The sequence below is a fragment of the Canis lupus genome, chromosome 17, assembly GCF_003254725.2.
Source record: "Canis lupus dingo isolate Sandy chromosome 17, ASM325472v2, whole genome shotgun sequence".
In the NCBI taxonomy this organism is placed as follows: Eukaryota; Metazoa; Chordata; class Mammalia; order Carnivora; family Canidae; genus Canis; species Canis lupus.
Window position 1 is genome coordinate 5,700,170 of NC_064259.1, and position 14,370 is coordinate 5,714,539.

General features: G+C 42.9%; 2 long non-coding RNA genes across 27 annotated transcripts in view; one reads left to right on the forward strand and one right to left on the reverse strand.

Moving 5' to 3' along the window:
* LOC112664878 (uncharacterized) overlaps positions 1–14,370 on the reverse strand; it is a 264,434-nt gene that overhangs the window by 107,361 nt on the left and 142,703 nt on the right. For 21 of the 26 annotated variants that reach the window (XR_007403038.1, XR_007403042.1, XR_007403051.1 and 18 more), the window contains one exon: positions 12,647–12,735. The exons of the other annotated variants lie outside the window; for them this stretch is intronic. This is a non-coding gene — a long non-coding RNA (uncharacterized LOC112664878). The remainder of the gene's footprint in view (positions 1–12,646; positions 12,736–14,370) is intronic. 26 annotated transcript variants of the gene reach the window in all.
* LOC112664880 (uncharacterized) lies at positions 10,914–14,092 on the forward strand. Its single transcript, XR_003140076.3, has 3 exons — positions 10,914–11,047; positions 11,655–11,810; positions 12,081–14,092. It is a non-coding gene; the product is annotated as an uncharacterized LOC112664880 (long non-coding RNA).

Sequence of the window (14,370 nt, forward strand, 5' to 3'; positions counted from 1 at the left end):
CTGCCCCTCCCAACTTGGCCAGCCTAAGCAGAAATTTTCTCAGGCTACTGCAGGCCTCCTCCCACAGTGGACCAGCATGGACCTTGCTGACACCGTGTACCCTGCCCTGTTTTCTCCTGCAGATTAGCCCCCTCCAATATGCCCTTGGCCAGAGCCATCCAAAGCAGTGCCACAAGCTAGCAGTGTACAAGCAGCCCAAACAGGGCCCAGTACCACTCCAAAGTGACTCCTGCCCCAGGGAGAGGGGAAGATAACCACACACACGAGTTCAACTGCAGCCCTAGCAGTGGGGTAGGGGTAGACATCAGGTCTCACTGCAGGACCTGACCACCAACTAAAGCTTCTCATGGGACAACAAGGGAAAGCACTCTGTAGCTTGGTGATACTGCATCTCTGATACTGCATCTCTGGCAAAAAAAAAAAAAAAAAAAAAAAAAAAAAAACACTGGCCTAACTCAACTAAAGCCCAAAAAGGCCACAGGCTGGCCCACTAACAGCACATGGACCCAGCCAGGCCCACAATAGGCAAAGGGAACAATTGCAGACAATTGGACTGAAGGCAAATGCAGCTAAGCCACAGCAGCAGGGCACACACAACACACCTAGGGAACATCCCTAAAGCTCCAGATTCCAGTGAACACTGAAGGGCACTACAAGACCTCTTCTTCATAAGGCCACTACTTTCAAAAGCAGGAGACATAGCCGACTTTCCTAACACGTAGAAACAACAGGGAATTAGACAAAAAGAGGAGACAGAGAAACATGTCTCAAATGCCAGAACAGGACAAAATCATAGCACAAGAGCTAAATGAAACAAAAATCAGTAACATAACTGATAAATAATATAAAGTAATGGTCATAAAGATACTCACTGGACTGAGGAAAGAGTGGAGAACCTCAGTGAGACCCTCAACAAAGAGACAGAAAACATAAAAAGGAACCATTCAGAGATCTCAATAACTGAAATTAAAAATACACTAGATGAAATAGAGTAGGCAAGAGAGAGTGGAAGAATGGATCAGTGACCTTGATGACAGAGTAATGAAAGCAACCAAGCTGAACAGAAAACAGGAGGGAAAATAAAAAATGAAAATAGACTAAGGGACCTCAGCAACACCATCAGTATAATAACATTCCCATTATAGGGAACCCAGAAAGAAAAGAGGGAGAAAGGGGAACAGAAAATGTATTTCAAGAAATAATAGCTGAAAAATTTCCAAAGCTTGGGAAGGAAACAGAAATCCAGGTCCAGTAGACAAAAAGAGTCCCCAGAAAAATCAACCCAAGGTCCACACCAAGATACATAGTAATTAAAATGGCAAAAAAGGAGTGATAAAGAGAGAATTTTAAAAGCAGCAATAGAAAACAGTTATATACAAGGGAAACTCCAAAAGGCTATCAGCTGATTTTTCAGCAGAAACTGTAGGCCAGAAAACAGTGGAGCATGGTATATTCCAAGTGCTAAAAGAATAAAACCTGCAACCAAGAATACTCTATCCAGAAAGGCTATTATTCAGAATAGAAGAAGAGATAAAGCTTCCCAGGAAAACAAAAATTAAAGGAATTTATCACCACTAAACAGCCTTATAATAAATGTTAAAGGGGACTCTTAGAATAGAAAGGAAAAACCAGGGACACCTAGGTGCCTCAGTGGTTGGACATCTGCTTTTGGCTTGGGTTGTGATCCCAGGGTCTTGGGATCGAGTCCTGCATAGGGCTCCTGCTTCTCCGTCTATGTGTGTCTCTGCCTCTCTCTGTGTGTCTCTCGTGAATAAATGGATGGAATATTAAAAATACATATATATAAGCAAGAGTAAAAAGTAGAAAGCACAAAAACAGTAAAATTAAGTGAATCTATAAAAATATGTCAAGGGATTCACAAAAGAAAAAGATATAAACTAGGACACCATATACTAAAATGTGGGGAGGGATAGGAGTAAAGAATGGGTTCAAATTAAGCAACCATCAACTTTAGATTGCTATATGCATAAGATATTATATGTAGACCGAATGGTACAAAAACCACAAATCAAAAACCCTTAATAGTTATGCAAAAAAATGAAGAGAAAGGAATCCAAGTCTATCACTAAAGAAAGCCAGCAAACTGTGAGAGAAGAGAGCAAGAGAAGAAAGGGACAGAGAAGCACTACAAAAATAATCATAGAACAAGTTACAAAATGGCAATAAGTACATACCTAGCTGTAATTATTTTGAATGCAAATGAGCTAAACACTCCAATCAAAAGACATAGAGTGACATAGGGAATCTATAAAAAAGAAAGACCCATCTATATGCTGCCTCCAGGAGACTCACTTCAGACCTAAAGATACATGCAGATTGAAAGTGAAGGGATGAAAGCATTAATCATGCAAATGGAAGTTAAAAGAAAGCTGAAGCAGCAATATTTATATTGGACAAAATAGACTTTAAAATAAAGACTGTAATAAGAGACAAAGAAGGAGACTATATAATCATAAGAGTAACAACCCAAAATAATTGTAAATGTTTATGCACCCAACATAGGAGCACCCAAATACATAAAGTAGCCAATAGAAAACATAAAGGAAATAATACAATAATAGTAGGGGATTTTAACACCACACTTACATCAATGGATAGATAATCCAAACAGAAAATCAACAAGGAAACAGTGGCTTGGAATAACACATTGGAGAAGATGGATCTAACAGATATTCAGAACATTCCATCCTGAAACAGCAGAATACACATTCTTTTCAAGTGCACATGGAACATTCTCCAGATTAGATCACATTTTAGGCCAAAAAACAAGTCTCAATAAATTCAAAAAGACTGAAGTCATACCATGCATCTTTTTCCAACACAATGCTGTGAAAATAGAAGTAAACCACAAGAAAAAAATCTAGAAGGAACACAAATATGTGAAGGTTAAGTACTATGCTACTAAACAATGAGTGGATCAAGAAATCAAAGATAAAATCAAAAAAGACATAGAGGCAAAGGAAAATGAAAACACAATGGTCCAAAATATTTGGGATGCAGCAAAAGCTATTCTAAGAGGGAAGTGTATAGCAATACAAGCCTAGCTCAAGAAGCAAGAAAAATCTCAAACAAACAACCGAAGATTACACCAAAAGGAGCTAGAAAAAGAAGAACAAACAAAACCCCAAACCAGTAGAAGGAAGGAAATAATAAAGATTAGAGTAGAAACAAATGAAACAGAAACTAAAAAAAAAAAAAATAGAACACATCAATGAAACCAGGAACTGTTTCTCTGAAAAGATAAAAAAAAAAGATGAACCTTTAAACCTTTAACCAGACTCAAACTAAAAACCTTTAGCCAAAGAGAACGAGAGACTCAAACAAAATTAGAAATGAAAGAGGAGAAAGAACAACCAACACCACAGAAATATAAAGGATTATGAGAATATTTGAAAAATTATATGCCAACAAATTGGACAACAATAGAAGAAATGGATAAATTCCTAGAAACATAAAACCTCCCAAAACTGAATCAGGAAGAAATAAGAAATTTGAACAGACTGATTACCAGCAATGAAATTGAATCAGTAATCAAAAAACTCCCAACAAACAAAAGTCCAGGACCAGATGGCCTCTCAAGGGAATTCTACCAAACATTATAGAAGAGTTAACACCTATTCTTCTCAAACTATTCAAAAAAATAGAAGAGGAGGAAAAGCTTCCAAATTCATTCCATGAGGTCAACATGAACCTGATACTAAAACCAGATAGACACTATGAAAAATAAAAAGAGAACTACAGGCCAATATCTCTGATGAACATAGATGCAGAATTCTCAACACATTTTAGCAAACCGAATCCAACAATACATTAAAAAAAAAATCATTCACCACAATCAAGTGGGATTTATTCACTTGCCAATCAACATGATACATCTTATCAACCATATGATCATTGCAATAGTTCAGGAAAAAACATTTGACAAATTACAACATCAATTTATGACAAAGGCCCTCAGCAAAGTAAGTTTAGAGGGAACATACTTCAACATAATGAAGTCCATCTATGAAAAACCCACAGGTAACGTTATACTCAATGGTGAAAAACCAGGAGCTTTTACCCTTAGATGAGGAACAAGACAAGGATGTCCACTTTCACCACTTTGATTCAACATAGTACTAGAAGTCCTAGCCACAGCAACCAAACAAGAAAAAGAAATAAAAGTTATCCAAATTGGTAAAGAAGAAGTAAAATTTTCATTATTTGTAGATGACATGATTTTATATATAGAAAACTCTAAAAGATTCCACCAAAAAATAACACTGCTAAATGAATTAAATAAGGTCACAGGATACAAAATTAATTTACAGAAATCCATTGCATTTCTGTACACTAGTGAAGAAGCAGAAAGAGAAATTAAGAAAATAATCCCATTTACAATTGCATCAAAAATAATTAAATACTTAAGAATAAACTGAACCAGGGTACCTGGGTAACTCAGTCATTAAGCATCCAACTCTTGGTTTCAGCTCAGGTCATGATCTCATGGGTTATAGGATCAAGCCCACATTGGGCTTCATAATCAGCAGGGAGTCTTCTTGGAGATTCCCTCCCTCTGCCCCTCCACCCCTCTATAAAATAAAATAAAATAAAATCTTTTTTAAAAAAACAAAGAGGTGGAAGACCTGTACTCTGAAAATTATAAAACATTGATGAAAGAAATTGAAGATGACACAAACAAATGGAAAAATATCCTATGCTCGTGGAGTGAAAGAACAAATATTGTTTAAAGGCCCATACTACCCAGAGCAATCTACAGATTTAATGTAATTCCTATTAAAATATCAACAGCATGTTTCACAGAACTAGAACAAATAATCCCAAAAAGTATGTGGAACCACAAAAGACCCCAAATAGCTAAAACAATCTTGAAAAAAAAGAAGAATAAAACTGGAGATATCACAATCCCAGATATTAAGACATACTACAAGACTATAGTAATCAAAACAGTATGATATTGGTATAAAAATAGACACATAGATCAATAGAACAGAATAAACAGCCTAGAACTATACCCACAATTATAAGGTCAATTAATGTTTGACAGAGGAGGCAAGGAAGAAAAGACAGTCTCTCCAGCAAATAATGTTGGAAAAACCAGACAGCTACATGCAAAAGAATGAAACAGAACTGCTGTCTTACACCATACACAAAAATAAACTGAGAACAGATTAAAAACCTGAATCTGAGACTTGAAACCATAAAAATCCTAGAAGAGAGCACAGGTAGTAATTTTCTGACATCAGCGGTAACATTTATCTAGTTATGTCTCCTGAGGCAAGGGAAACAAAAACAAAAAGCTACTGGGACTACATCAAAATGAGAAGCTTCTGCACAGCAAAGGAAATAGTCAACAAAATTAAACGAAAATCTATGGAATGGGAGAAGATATTTGCAGATGACATATCTGATGAAGGGTTGATATCAAAAAAAAAAAAGGGTTGGTATCCAAAATAAAAAGAACTTCCACAACTCAACACCAAAAAAAAAAAAAAAAAAAATCCAAAAATGGGCGGAAGACATGAACAGACCTTTCTCTAAAGAAGACCAACTTATGATCAACAGACACATGAAAAGATGCTTAACATTAGCAATCATCAAGGAAATGCAAATCAAAACCACAATGAGATACTACCTCACACCTGTCAGAATGACTAAAATCAAAAACACAAGAAACAGCAAGTGTTGGCAAGGATGTGGAGAAAGAAAGAACCTTCATGCACCATTGGTAGTAATGCAAACTGGTGCAGTCACTGTGGAGAACAGCATGGAGGTTCCTCAAAAAAATTAAAAATAGAACTACCATACAATCCAGTATTTCTACTATGGGGTATTTATCCGAAGAGTACAAAAACACTAAATCAAAAAGATACATGCACCCCTATGTTTATTGCAGCATTATCTACAATAGCCAAATTATGAAAGCAACCCAAGTGTTCATTGACAGATGAATAGATAAAGATGTGGTATATATATATAAATGGAATATTACTTGGCTATAAAAACGAACAAAATCTCACCATTTGCAACAACGCGGATGGACCTAGAGGATATAATGTGAAGTGAAATGTTAGAGAAAGATAAATCTATATGATTTCACTCTCATGTGAACAAAGAAAAAGATCAACTACAGAGAACACACTGATGGTCACCAGAGGGAAGTTGGGCGGGGCGAGGGGGATGAGTGAAATAAGTGAAGGGGATTAAAGAATACCCTTATCGTGAAAGCACTGAGTGATGTATGGAATTCTTGAATCACTGTACTGTACACATGAAACTAATATAACACTGTATGTTAATTATACTAGCATTTCAAATTTTTTTTGATTAAAAACATAAATCAGCATTAGACATATCAAAAGAAAAAAAACAAATGATCATCTCTGTATATGGTTAAGGGGCATTTGATATGAGTTAACATCCATTTTTAATACATATTTGGAAATATAGGAAAAGAGAGAGGATTCATCTGTATGATGTAAGAATACAACATTATAAGAAGAATGTCAATTAAGTATGTGTGTATGTAGATTGAATGTGTATCAACCGCAAAATTAGCATCATGTTTAATAGAGACAAACCGGTAGCTTCCAATTCAGTCAAGAAAAAGATAGCAGAGCCCATTGGCACAACTGTGACCTTGTGCTAATGGTACTAGTCCATCCAACTTGATAAGAGAAGACATGAAGTATAAAAATTAAAGAGAGGAATTCAAATTATGTGACCTCTAAGTTGGAGAATACAGGGAGTCTGGGATCCCTGGGTGGCTCAGCAGTTAAGGGTCTGCCTTCAGCTCAGGGCATGATCCTGGAGTCCCGGGATCGAGTCCCACTTCGGGCTCCCTGCGTGGAGCCTGCTTCTCCCTCTGCCTGTGTCTCTGCCTCTCTCTCTCTCTTTATTTATTCTCATGAATAAATAAATAAAATATATTTTTAAAAAATACAGGGAATCATTGAAAAACTATCACAAGCAACGGTATAATTTAGAATGATGTCCAGATGCAACTTTTATAGAGAGAAATTGATTGCTTTCAGAAGCAATATAAAAAGCAACTATAAGTGACTATACGAGTTTGACAAGACTCGATATTCTACTACAGACCAAGTGCATATTGGACTCCCGCAATCTTAAGTAAAATTAGCAAAATGCTGAACTATTTAGACGTAGTAAGTTACCCAAATACTCTACGTAGACACGTAAGCATCTATTGCACACAGCGTTTCTCCAGAAGGTTGTGGAAGAAGCATCTAACTCTGCTGGCCTCTGAGGGAGGGAGTTCAGTGGCTACGAATGGGAAGAGGAGGGGAGCCCACGTTCCACTGCATTCTCTTCGTCGTTTTGAACGTTGTCTCAGATGCATGCAAGAACTACCCAAAATATAAACTAAATCTGTTTTACTCCGTATGAAGGGAAGCGGGCTCGCTGGCAGCGTTTCTCATTTCATGGTTAGTTCCTATGGACTCTTCTCTTTGGAAACTGCTCCTAACATTCTAAGTCTCAAAACTCACATCTCAGTCACTCGAAAAACAGAAACGTCACAGCCGTTCTGGCTCTTCTCTTGCAATAACATTTAAAGTCGTTTTCAACTGAAAGCACGCTGCCCTATGTCCTACGTTGTTTCTAGCCACGAAGCGCATGAGCATCACTATATTGTGCTTGTCTGGTCTGCTGAACAGAGTCTGGCCTTTTTTTTTTTTTAAGATTTTTTTTAAATTTATTTATTCATGATAGACACAAAGAGAGAGAGAGGCAGAGACACAGGCAGAGGGAGGAGCAGGCTCCATGCAGGGAGCCTGAGGTGGGACTTGATCCTGGGTCTCCAGGATCACGGCCTGGGCTGAAGTTGGCACTAAACCACTGAGCCACCCAGGCTGCCCAGCATCTGGCCTTCTTGAGAGTGGAGGGGGGGTGGTGTGCACGTCCACCCAGCACATCTGCCCGGACTCCAGCTTGGGCACTTACCAGCTGGTACCACTGAGCAAACTCGTAACCTGCCTCAATTTCCCCATATGTAGGAGGAAGAGATCGGTTTCCCCCTCAGGGGCACATGGCTGGTGGTGGCGAGGTGCTGCTCGGATGCTCGGTCAGATTTGGGGCCCAGTTCAATTCTTTGGAGAAACCAGCAGCCGAGGGAGAAGAAGGCCGTGGCCTCCGTGGAGCGCCCGAGCATTCGGGCCCCCATTCCCTGCTCATAGGTTCTCCGTGTGGGACCCTCCGCACACAGAAAAGCCAGAAACCTATGCTCTACCTCTGAGCCTGGCCCAGAGGAAAGCCACAGCTCACGGACTTCTCATATTTTAAAGTTCTCACTCTCAAAAATAAAAACCACCGGCTTCTTCCATTGGGGCCCTGGAGAAGCCAGATCACTTAGCAAAATAAGAGGCCGCCTTAGAGGAACCCGACTGATTTATGGGGGGGGCGGGGGGGATAGGCTATGACAATGCAGAGTAAAGTTTCTGAGACACGGACAATCTCATCCTTCTCTCCGGGATAGCCATAAAAGATAGTTAGATTTTCTTCTACTCCTACTAATTCTGCAGTGTTCAAAGAAGGAAACGAAGGAAATAAAAACATTGGAGACATTTATTGATTCTTCTACAAACACAGACTGGGGTCCTGTGCTGGGTGACAGTGGGGATTGATGGGAACCCGGGGAGCATCACCAGAGGCTATGCTTGAGCCCAGCGCCAACCCCGACATACCAAATGGTCAAGACTTAAGAATAATGAGGGTTTGATTTTGCATCATGTTTGTGTTTTGGAAAAGGGACTTGGCCCAGATACGGTCCTTGGAAACCCTGGTATCCGTCCACAGAGCTGAAACACCTGTCCCACCTCCTCGGCCACAGGACACATCCCTCAAAGGTGAATGAAAGCTCTCGTCCCCACACCCCCTTCCCATCCTCCAGCACCTTCCTCGGTGGCTGGAGCCGAGCTGCTGTCCTCTGCCTTGGGACCCTGAGGGATCTTCTCTGTAGCCCCGCAAGTGTCTATCACAACAGCCCTCCATCAGGAGAGACCCCGAGGCCCCGGAGGGCAGGGACTGCCCTGGCCTCAGTCCCACATTCTCAACATCCAGGGTCACACCCTCCATAAACGGTTGTTAAAGTAACAGATGAGCCGTCCCAGAAACTTTCGGGGTTCCCCTTTACCCAACTCAGCCTCAAGCCGCCTCCAGGATTTGTACCGCCTGGTGTGTTGGTCTAAGCTGGGATCCACCGAGCGCCACTCACAGGTCGCCTGGCACCGTGGTTCTTCCTGCCAACAATGATCTAGAAAGTACTGACCACCTGTATGTCGTCCTCGGGCCACATCACCCTCTCATCGATGCATATCGTGCTTCAAAATATCATTCATTAGAAGCAGAACATTTATATTCAACGAAAAGATGGTCTGTTAAAACCAAGTATAAAAATGTCCCGGGTCAGCCAGGTCTCCAGCAATGGTATGCAGATGAAATTCTTTGTCATGAACTTTACTGTCAGTGAACATTCAGGAATTCCCTTCTGTCCTTGAAAGAATGAACTTCAAAGTCAACCCGAAACCCCAAGGTGAAAACATATGCAAATATACAAAAATGGGTTCGCCCTGACTGGGAAAGACATCGCCAAACCAGAGAGAGCAGCCCCTGATATTTGGACACTTTGAGACTTGAGACTTTCACAAGAAATAGGCAGGGGATTCTATGGTGCTGGTCTGTCTCAGGGATTCTAGAACCATCCTGTTTGTGGTTCTCTAGATTCTTTGCATGTCTTCCCTCTGCGTGGGGTGGTTTTTTTCTTTTTCTTTTTTTTTTTTTTTTTTTTGGCCACTTTTCTACTCTCTTGATCATTTCAATACCAACAGGAGAGTAGGAGAGGCAAGAAGAGATGCTATCATAATCCCCCTGTTTTTTCTAGTGGTATTTATAAGAGGCTTTAGGGGAAAGAGCTGCATATACCACAGCTGAAATCAGGGCTTTGAATACCCCCCTCCCCTCTTCCTCTCCTCTCTCCTCTCTCCTCTCTCCTCTCCTCCTCTCCCCTCTCCTCTCCTCTCCTCTCCCCTCTCCTCCTCTCTTTTCTCTCCTCTCTCTCCCCTCTCCTCTCCTCTCTCCTCCTTCCCTCTCTTCTCCTCTCCCTTCTCCCCTCTCCACAGACATTCAATTCAAGGCAACGACTATAGCCACCATCTATTATTTCCCAAACAAGAGTGTTAGGCATTTTGAGAACTACGAGAGGACTAAGGGTCTGAGCCCTGCTCTCAGCGGGGGTTCTCATCTCTTGAGGGGTGCGAGCTCTGCATACGTGAAACAATTATGAACCCTGAAGGTGGTAAGTCGTTAGCCAACGTTCCAATAAGTAGAAGGAACGTATTCTAGAAACCCTGTTCTCCAGCCATGTCACCTTCCTCAGCCCCGGCTACAGCAGTCTGACAAGCAGCCCATAGTTTTGTCCCCCCCCCCCGCCCCGTGACATACTTAGCTGGCACCAGGAGTGGCAATTGCACGAGGTGCCAAAGTGGAGGTGCAGATGAGCACCCCCCCACCGTGTTTTACTGGCAGAGATGCTCTGAGGGCCCGAGAGTCCAGCTGCCGAAGGAACGACCTTGCTTTCGGGCTCCGAAGCCCTGCTCCCTGGGGGCCCGTCAGGCGGAGTTCTCTACCACAGTGGGTGACCCTTGTCGGCCCTCTGTGACAGTCTCCGGTGACCCCCAGGCGCTGGGAGAGACAGCAAGAACTAGAAAACCAGTTTCGCGGAGGCACGCAGGCGGTGTTTTTGGACAATCCCGTATGATGATAGCAACCTCGTGTATGGGGAGGGCCTCGGGGTCTCTCTTGTGTCTCTTCGGAATCAGAAAACCTTGATTGTCACCACGGTGACAAATGACGCCCTGTGACGTGTGCGTGTGTGGAGAAGGCTTGCAACCACAGGACCCCCTTGCCCCTTGGGGACACACAATCCGCTGTAGTTAACGAGCTTCGGAGGCATCTGAAAGACCAGCTCCTCGCGAGACAGTGAAGGGAGCGTTTCCTCCACTCCTTGGAGGTTCGCTTTCTTTCAGTTGACAAAGCCAAGCCATCCTCCCTGCAACCTGGAGGCCCCCAGAGGTCTGGCCTCTGCCCACCAGCCACCACCCGCCCCCGCCCCCCCCCCCCCGCCCCGCAAAGAACTCCACTCAGAGGCTCTTCGTTCAAAGAGTGGAAAAACTTTGGTCCAGCTTGAAACCTAATTCTAGGATACGCGTAGATTAGAACACAGTCCTGTTTTCCCTCGTTCTCTGTGCGTGTAATTTCATTTCCTGCACTGAAACTAATACGTAAAACAAAGCAGTTCGATTTATAGCGGGCCTCCTGCAGCTGGTCCCGGGCCCTCCAGGCGCCCACACTCACTTTTTACAAATGATGCAGACCAACCACCTCCCGTCAGAGGCAACCTGATGCTTCTCAGCTTCCAGCACCTTCCTCTGCTCCTCACTCCCGAAGGGACTTCAGGTCCAGTTTGGCAAACACTCAGCTTGTGTTCTGTTTTGTTTTTATTTTTTAAACTAAGGAATCTCAAAATGAAGACCTATGGCTTTGCCCCCCCACCCCAGGTCTTTGCTGGCTTGTAGAAATCCAGCTGGACCACTCATCCCCTCCCTGTGTCCTTGTAGGTACAGTTCCTCCGAGTTTCTTACCTGCGACTTGGATGGGGACAGAAGTCCCTAGGCAAAGGCCGGGAGCACCCGGGCAGGCGGCTGTCTCGTTTGGAAAGGGAAGCTGGTTGATACCCACAGAGGTTTCCCATAAAGTGTCCTATTGGGACCCAGGTGAGGGAGGCTCAACGGCACTCATTTCCTGGGCCTCTTGCTTCTGTCCAGCATCTGCGGAGTCTGGGGGGCCCAGCGGAAGTGTGGCAGGAGGTGAGGACTCAAGGTGAGGCCCGAGAGAGCCACAATGCGGGCCGCCCTCGCCAGACCCTCTCTGGCTGGAGGATGCGGCGTCAGGAGAGAAAGGGGTGACAACATGTTCTTAGAGCCAAGGGTGGTGACAGCGGGTCCCTGAGCCCAGATCCAAGAGCTTATTTATTTTTCCAGAAGACATGAGATGTTCCGTGTCCCAGTGCGGTACCCACAGCTGAGCTGGTGTTGTGACTTCCAGGACACACCACCTGTTTATGGCAGTCCCTGCTGCTCACCTGTCTCGGTTATGAAAACGAGGAGGCCCTGCCCCCCAGGAGTGAAGGAAACAGGGGCCTCCTGCCCCATCTGCCACCACTGAGCCACGTCGCCTAGGCAAGCCACCAAAACTCTTTGAACCTCACTTTGTTCTCAAGTAAAATGAGGCATACAGGTTACGTGCTAACTCCCTCCTAAACTCTAAAGTTAAATTATCCTAGGACTTATATAGTCAGGGGAAAATGGATGTTTCTGAGAGCAGGGCTTCCCAGAGAATGCTCCAGAAGGCCAGAGGAGGAGTCCCTGCTCAGAAACATGTGGGGAGTGCTAGGTTTACTGATGTAGGACTTCTCGGAACCTTTCTTGAGTATCCTTTTTTGATTATCTTTATTTATTTATTTTATAGGATCTTTTAACTTACAACATATGACGTGCTCCTTGTAAATAGAAAACTCATAGGTTTATAAAATAAATATCGATAATCTCACCTTCTCTTCTCCAGACCCATCCCAGTGGTAGCAGACACAAGGTTTTGTAGGCCTGTGCATCCTTGGAAAGCTGTTCTAGATCATGACTCCTGAGGAGGAGGATAGAGCAAGAATGTGTCTCAGACGGACCCTTTTTCACTGAACACCTCACAGGCCTCTGCCTGGTGGGAACACTGTTCTGTTCTACATACTGAGGGAAATCTTGAACCAGAGTGCAGAACAGCTCTTGACTGAGTAGAATTCTTTTACCAAAATGATAAGGAGCCTACACAGGTCAGAGGCCACAGATGTACCACTATTCAGTGTCCAGGTCACAGGATGTTTTCACTCTCGATAAGATTTCGGAGAATCTCTTTAATCACCTACAAACCTTAAGTAGCTTCTCTGCAGGAGGCTTCCAGAACCCCATTAGGGTTCCTGCCAGCTTGGGCTGATACCTCACCTGTGTGTCCCCAGAGTCATCATGAGGATGGTGAAGATGAGGTGACCCTAAATCATCCCTGCCCCCCAGAAAAGGCTGGCATAGGATGACACTATTACCTGTATGACCCTGGTTCCAGCAAGAGCCCAGTTGAACTTGTAGATGAATAAAATGAGACAAAAGGTGACACTGTAATAATCTAAGACCCAACACCTGGATCAGGTCATGGTCTGATCCCGTGTTCTGCCTCATATGTACCAAATACGTTTTCACGGACACTGTTTTATTTAATCCGCATAAAAACGACTTTGTGAATTCAGCAGTATTATCCCCATATTGCTGAGTTCACGTCTGCAAGGAATGCAAAACCTTGACTCAGTAACCTTCTGACTGGAAGCCAAGTGGTCTTTTCCTTGTAATCACAGTGGTCTCTCTAATTTTTTTCCTTCAAGTTCCACAGCCTAGTCCTTAGGGACTGAGGGAATGAGCATGATGGAGTGCAGAGGTGACCGGATGCAGGTGGCACCCCTGGGATCTGGTCCAGATTGCAGAGTAACTGTGTGGCTTGGGGCCTAAATGATCTCTAATGGGTTCCCTCTATCAACTTTCTTCTTCACATCGTCTGTTTGACCAGCAGTAACAACAAAACCCCTTACAATAAAATCCAGGTAAAAGCAGTTTTTAAGCAATGTCTAGGACTGTATTTAACCCAAACTATAAAACACCTGCCCTGGCCCATCCTTCTGAAGACTCACAAGTCGTGTCGTCCACACTTGGACTTGCATGACTTGTGAAGTTCAAATGGCTTTCAAAATGCACTCAACTCTGCGTAGTGAAACCAAGGTTGGGAAGGACACATGGAGAAAATTCTCAATATCCAAGGTTAAGCTGACAGATTGTTTGTATCAAAGCAGCACACAGGGCTCCATTCCAGAATAGCACAAACTCTGCATTCCGGTATATTGTCCAATTGGTGTAAACCAGGTGAAATTACACACCAAGACCCTTTATAAACTTCAATGCAATGAAAGCCTTGTCCATTTTCTAACACCGCGCCACGCAAACGCCATGGGAAGGGTGTCTAAAGTAGCAGCAGGTGAGGGCACATTTTACAAACTTTACACGATGACTCTCCCCATTAGCAATATGTTCGTCTTTCTTTACTGCTCATTTTCATGTTTAATAGTTTGCTTTGATTCATTTTTATGGCTAGAAAGGAAGATTTTAAGTAAACGGTTTTCTAAAGTCAAACTACTCCACAAACTTTTTAATGACTTCTAAATTTATCTCACCTGATTTTCTA